The sequence below is a fragment of the Hypomesus nipponensis genome, chromosome 8, assembly GCF_054491055.1.
Source record: "Hypomesus nipponensis isolate SF chromosome 8, ASM5449105v1, whole genome shotgun sequence".
NCBI classification, from domain to species: domain Eukaryota; kingdom Metazoa; phylum Chordata; class Actinopteri; order Osmeriformes; family Osmeridae; genus Hypomesus; species Hypomesus nipponensis.
The window spans coordinates 5,604,486-5,611,709 of record NC_140368.1 but is presented as its reverse complement, the minus strand read 5'-3'; the positions used below and the strand labels follow the sequence as shown (position 1 = coordinate 5,611,709).

Genomic DNA, 7,224 nt, shown 5'->3' with positions numbered 1-7,224 from the left:
TCTTATGTTTGATGTGATTTTCATTGCAGTGTAAGGGGCTTGTCAAGCCTTGTTACCTATCTGGGCCTTTATGTCTCTGTCGTCTAATGACAGCACTGATAGTGTAGTCTTTCCTCTCATTTAAGGCTTAGCTCCATAATGAAAGAGATGTGTGTGGAGAGGGAAGCATGTATCGACTCTTTCCTTTGGAGACGTGTCTTTTCAGGTGGCATCCCCTGTGGTTGCGGTGTTGTTGTCAAAGTCTGAAAAATCCTTACCCCATCTCTCTCTGGCTCTGGATCTTGCTCTGGCTCTCTCTCTCTCTCTTTCTCTCCCACTCTCTCTGTCTATCTGTCTCTTTCTGTTTCTCTCTCTCTCTTATAAATCTTTACCCCATAAGGAGTACGGTAGGCTAACACATGGCAATCTTGGGCTGACATATCGGTAGGTTACAAGGAGTTATAAGAAGACAGAACTGTCAGCAGAGGATTTTCATTTCCGAAACTACACATCAAGCAGGATCTCTCCTTTCAATATCCTCCTTTTTAGGAAGTCAGGTGGCTGAGCGGTTAGGGAATTGGGCTAGTAATCAGAGGGTCACCAGGAATCGAACCGGCAACCTTCTGATTACGTAATAGCCCGATTCCCTAACAGCTGGTACAGACCCTTCGGGCATATATGGACATCTTCATCATTGCCCTTTAGACAACAGCTCTGAATGATGTTGACATTGACGCTTTTGGGCTCTCCGGTTTGAGAGAATCGCGGCGTCTATACAATGAGAAGTGCGATCATTATTGTTACCATTTGAAGGATAAACAAACTTAACGTGGACCATGTGATTTATCTCGAGGAGGAGACCCTGTCATTGTGAGTGAGGTTCCATACACAAACAACACAGACAAAAGTTTGTTCCCAGAGAGCACCGTCGTACCGCTCTGCCTTGTGCCCTCAAGGATGACTCTGAGAGCTTTCAGCTGTTAAACGAAAACACCCCGCCAGCTCCAACAGGAAGGATATAAAAGCTCTTTCCCAGAGTAGGCAGAAGAATTACAGGAAGTGGGGCTGGCTATGATTTTGACCAAAAGCAGAACAGGAAGTGAAGAGTGCCACACTTCCGCATGTGTGCATTGTTATGACTGGTCAGGCCTGTGGCACCAATTCAGCTAGAGCCTGGAGCAAAATCAACCTCCCTCACCCCTCCCTGAGAGACCACACTCCACCGTCTCACCCATCACACCAACCACCCTTCACTCTTTCACTTCAACCTCCATCCATCCGTGCTTCACCCTTCACCTACCTATTTACCCACAATTCATTGCTTCCACTCATAGATGCATTGCTGTTGTTATTATTTTTGTGTGTATGCGTGTATGTGTTTGTGCGTGTGTGTGTAAGCTACATGCCACCTGTACTGGCTGGGTTTTTGCCAATTACAGTTACTCTCATTTAGCCAAACTAGTCTCCCTCTCTCTCTCTCTCTCTCTCTCTCTCTCTCTCTCTCTCTCTCTCTCTCTCTCTCTCTCTCTCTCTCTCTCTCTCTCTCTCTCTCTCTCTCTCTCTTTCTTTCTTTCTCTCTCTCTCTCTCTCTCTCTCTCTCTCTCTCTCTCTCTCTCTCTCTCTCTCTCTCTCTCTCTCTCTCTCTCTCTCTCTCTCTCTCTCTCTCTCTCACATACACACTCACACACACACACACTTCTCTGTCTCCCCTTTCCCACAGTAACAGGCTCTCTTCCACATGACCCAAACAGGACATCCCTTCACCCTCCCCCACCATCATCCCCTCTTTCACACTCCTCATCTCAACCCCTACTCTCCACTCCTCCGCATCTACCTTTTCCTTGTTTCTTCCCTTCTGCCCCACCTCTTTCAGCCATCCTCATTACACTCTCTCTTTCCTTCCCTCCAGGTCCTCCACTGCAATGACACCTTATCTCCCCATTTCCCTCTTACTGTAATCCTTCAGACTCTACTCCCTTTGCCCAACTCTCTCGTCCCCAATCCCTGTTCCATTTCTCTCTCTCTCACCCATTCCTCATCCTTGCCCTATATGCTGTCATGCTTCTTCCAACTTTCTTCTCTCCCATCTCATCCTAGGCATATCCCATCCCTCACCCCCCTCACCCTTATTCCCCCACTATCCCTCACCCCTCCCCTCATCCCCCTCCATCCTCACCCCTCTCCTCATCCCCACCATCCCTCACTCCTCCCCTCATCCCCCCACCACACGCTCATCCCTCTTCCATCCCTCACTTCTCCCCTCAATCTTCTCTAACCCCCACCCCAGTTGACTGTAGAGGTCTGTGGTATGTCTTCTGTTAGTGATACAAGACACAGACACCAGCACAACTTACAAAGCCACAAATCAGGCTATCAGACACACTGGACTTTCACAAGGGAGTCTTTACACTCACACCATTTCATAATGAAATTCATGAGTCTCTCTGTGTATGTGTGTGTTTGTGTGTGTATGTATGTGTGTGTGTGTGTGTGTGTGTGTGTGTGTGTGTGTGTGTGAATGTCAGAAAACCCGGAAGAGAGCCAGAGAGTGCATGTGTGTTGTAGCAAAAGGAGAGAAATTCATTTTGTGTGTGTGAGTGTCTGTGGGTGTGCGAGAGAGTTTGTGTGTGTCCATTTGTTTGTTTGTGTGTGTATCATTCACTTGGCAGGTGGACATAATTCAGAATCTTGCAACTGTTTGCATCATTTTATGATTGCATTTGTAATGGCCTTGCTGACTGAAACATCCCGGGAGGATTTTTTTCTTTCTCTATATAAAAAGTATTTTTGTAGCATCAATACCGAATTACATTTTATTGCATGTGTACAAAATGTTAGATTCTCTCTGGCACCATCACAAACATAACTATCATTTAAGATTTAATGTATTGATCGTACAAAAACATGTCTTACAATGATGAATGTCATTCATCTCAACAGGGAATACCCTCAGGCTTGGTATGCTTCTGTGGTAAGATGGAGTCACTAAAGCATTTCCACATGTTTGAGATTGCTTGTACAGGACCCTTATATGATAAGAAGCAAGTGGAATTAACAGCTAAACACTAAATAAATGTAATCCATATAGTATATCCAAGTACATCCCTCGGAATTTGTACTCCACACAAACACACACACACACAATCCATTTGACGTGGTGTGTGGTGATATTTTGGGCGTTCCATCCTGCACCGGATTGCAGAGTACAAACGAGGCCGGTTTCAAAGGAGTCTTTTTTCTATAAGCAGAAACCCAGTAGGGTTCCTGTTTATTCTCTAAGTCAGTCCCACACTGAGATCTGACCCATGCTAATGCTACCTAAAAACAGCTCAAACTTGCTCTGAGATCAAAACCTATGCTAGTGCTCAAGCAAGCTACAGGACAAACACACTCAGACAAATCCAACGATAATGCTCATTCTAGGGCTTCAAATACACTTAGATCCAACCAACATTAATTCTAAAGATACAAAAGTTATGCAAAAAATACTGAATAACAACTTTGTACTCAATGATGCTCTTACAGAATTCTTCCCATTGTACACGTTTTTAACAAAACTATTAAGATGTTTGTCTGATAAACTTGAAGCATTTTGTTGTCAAGACAGTGCTCATTGTTAACTGTCAGTTTATTCATTTTGAAGGAGAAACGACCTGCACCTCAGACCACTGCATTGTTGACTATTCTAAACAGGATATCCTGTGACATCACTGGACCCTGTATTTCCCTCCTCTCCACCGAAGAGGCTATCCAGCAGACAGACCTGAGATGAGCAGAACATGAGAGGTCAGAGTCTGCTCAGCTCATTAGCTCCAGTGGCACTAAGAAGTTTTTTCTGAAAACTTGCTAGTTGGTGGGCTCCAGTGTATTTTCTCAAACAATGAAAGCTCTATATACTATTAAACTGTTTATTGCATTAGCTGAAGCTTATGACAGCAGGTTTGGACTATTTCCAGTAACAGTTTCTTTCTGCACTTTTTAGGAACCTTGGACAGGTTTCCAATTGGATCTTTGCAATTTGCAAACCTGAACAGTTCTTTCCAGAATCTCAGTTCTATTGTCAAAATGGTTCCATTTAACTGCTTACTGAAGTTTTAGAATGAAACAGTTCACAAAAGGAAACACAAGAAACCTATTTAGTGGTGTTAATTTTGTGTTTTTTTTAGCCACTAATGTCACCAAATGAGATCCCCACCGGATCCCCACACTTTGTTGCTGAGGAAGTCCCGTAACTGAATGATTTATGATAGTGTGTATACCTTCATGCATAAATGACAGGCATTAGCACATACAGAACAAGAAAACTACAGTTTTGTGATTACGTGGACAAATATAAAATGTTTTAGAGGTCATAGCAGTTGTTAGCTGATACAAACAACTTCAGATGGAGTAAATGGCAAGTAATCCAGTGCTTAGTTCACAAGTTCAGTAACACACCAGTGATTGAATAGATATGCTTTTATTGAAGCGGGGCTGGTAGCAGAGCCAGGCCTGGGGTCCTGGCATGAACTCGGGGTGTGGCGGAGAGTCCTAGTGTGTCACGGCCAAGCAGCAGCTGGAGCAGATCCTCCCGGGAAGCCTGGATAGATGACCGGGAGAAGCAGAGAAGAAAGGGAAGGGTGGGAGAGTGACCATAACATGCTAGCACAGGGACCAGAGGAACTGAACATACTTTATACAGACCTCGTAATTCAAAACGTGGAGTTTGGTCTCATTCTTCCGTGCTTCTTCTGGGCTGATGTGTATTAGTTGATTGGAGTGAATGAGGAGTCTTGGTACGCTATCTTTCTCCCAAACTTTACTCCTTAATCTGACTTTATGAAGGGTAGAGCTAAATTGTGGACAATCAGGGTTAAAAATCACAAACTGTACCTTTAATTAAAATAATGTCTGTTTGTGTACATTTCCTAGTTATTAAGACTCTATGATTGTACTCTCTCTAGAGAATACAGTGCCAGAGAGAGAGAACAGGAATGGCCTTTTAGGTGGCTTCTCTCCATTTACCTCCAATATCACCCTCATTAGATCCTCATCAGAGGATGTTACCAAGCAACCGAAACTGTTAGGAAGAAGATTGGCAACTTTCTGGTTTGCGAGTCTCTTCACATGAACTATGCGTTTTAAATTGCTTTTTTGAGCAATAAGCTAATTCTCAGTTTGCTGAAGGATCATTTGGCAGTTCTTGTGTTGTTATGTAATTACTGGATGCAGAGCTATGAGGTGATTGGACACACCCACCTCTCACAAGATCAATACAATCTCTAGCTTTAATATATTAGCAACTAATCCCTGTAAGTAAAACGGAAAATAAACTATGATCTAAAGGGCAAGAAAATCGACCAGAACATGGAGAGAAGCACCGACAGAGAGAGAAAAACTAGGTGGTGCGTGGGGCTGAGGAAGGGGATAAGAGACATCAGACAGACATGGCTTGTTGATGTGAACTGAGAAAAAAAAACATTCAACTTCGGTGAATCAACATGATTTGTTCCAGACAGTAAATTCTCCTGTCGCTCGTCTTCTTTCCTCACCTCCACATGAACAGCATTCTGTCTCTTAATCTACAGAATACAGAGATTCATAGCACCTCAGTAAACATTTGCTCACTTTAAATCACAAAATGGAGTAGTGATCCCTCCTTTTCTAAAATTGTACACATTTATCTCCTGTGTAGCTACACCCCCTCCCCCAGGTGGGACCCGATCTAGGCCAGAGGAGTGAACAGGTGTTCTTTGCTCAATTCGACACACTTTTATTGCAGAGATAAGAATCGCGTTTGCTCCATCTGGGTATTTATTGTCAACAAATGCAGAATTGCCGGCCTTCTCTGAGCAGCTGTGGGTGTGCTGTAAATGGACAGTGAGGTCGGCCTAGCCTGCGGCCTGGGAGGGGCACCTGTCATCGACCAGCCTGACTGAGGGACCACAGGAAGTTGGGCTGCCACCTGCCAATGGGGATCCTGGGGAAGTAAAACAATCATCCCACAGAACACTTTCAGTTAGGAGAAGACAGGAAAGGAGAACAGAGTAGAAAAGAGAAGATGAGAGAGGATGAGAATACAGCAGGGAGGATGAGATATATTGTGGCTTTTTTTTCTGTTATTAACTTTGTCAGAGGTTTCTAAGGCTGAAGAGAAGGCAAATCCAGCGCTGTCAAACCAAGAAAAGGAAACGGCATCAGAAACAAGCCAGTAGACATAGAGGTGATCGACACAGACAGACACCTACAGCTAACAGCAGAATGGGAGACACGATTTCCTGTCAACATCCCACACTTTTCATCCACTTCATTCACACTGACAGCCCTCCCTCTGGGCCGGTGGCCCTTGGCTTTGCCAAGGCTAACCTCAGCTCATTGGTAAATCCACCTGTCAATTATAGTTTCCTTCCTGTGTCCTATCAACCAGGATCAGCAGTAGTTGAGCAGGTGAGCGTCATCCTCACTCCCACTCAGCCTCACACTCATCCGTCACGCTTTTCTGTTGCAAGGTGAAAGAGTTGTCCATCTTACTTTACACTGTTGAATAGAACTGACAGGAGGGCTCATGGACTTCAAGGGACTTTACTGTTAAACATAATTCCAGTCCCTTTGTGTTGTTTATAGTATGTTTCTAGACATCAGAAGGATTGAGAAGAGGACAGAGTGCAGAGACAATATAGGAGGCAGATGCTGTCTCTAACCACTTTTCAAATGGCACTCACTGTGTGATTGTGCATTTGGATGTTAATGTGTTTATGTGACTGTATGTGGTGGGTGGTTTTGGATAAACAAGTTTTTGGCAGAGCCGAATACGGCTCCAAAGAGGTAAATGGAAACCAAGAAGCAGACATGGAGGAAGCACATTAATTGAATTGAAATGAAGTGAATTGAAATGCAAAGCTCCTTATTGAGCCATGTCCATTTTTATCATAATATGCAAATATGTGTCTACAGGGAGAGTTGATTCACTTTACTGAGACGGGTGAGAAAAGATAAATAGTTAATTGCATTAACATTTTCTAAATGTCTCTAGTTTTGATAAACATGTGCATGTTTGACCTGGCAGGTGTCTCAAGTTTGATTACTAGAATAATAACCGTAAACATGCATATTTATATCTAATTCTCCTATTCTTTCCTCTCTCTTTCCTCTCTTCTACTCTCCTATAGCTGAAGCTCAGCAGTTTGGTACAAACACATCAGTCATCTGTCCCAGCTCATATACCCAGAACATGTTCCAAGAGCAGAAGCAGTGAGGAGGAGAGGA

General features: G+C 43.7%; 1 long non-coding RNA gene across 1 annotated transcript; it reads left to right on the top strand.

Annotated features, from left to right (window-relative positions):
* The first annotated feature begins 2,183 nt into the window (after nt 1-2,183).
* Nucleotides 2,184-5,444, top strand: LOC146274876 (uncharacterized). Its single transcript, XR_014766345.1, has 3 exons — nt 2,184-2,950; nt 3,623-3,765; nt 3,962-5,444. It is a non-coding gene; the product is annotated as an uncharacterized LOC146274876 (long non-coding RNA).
* Nucleotides 5,445-7,224: the final 1,780 nt, after the last annotated feature.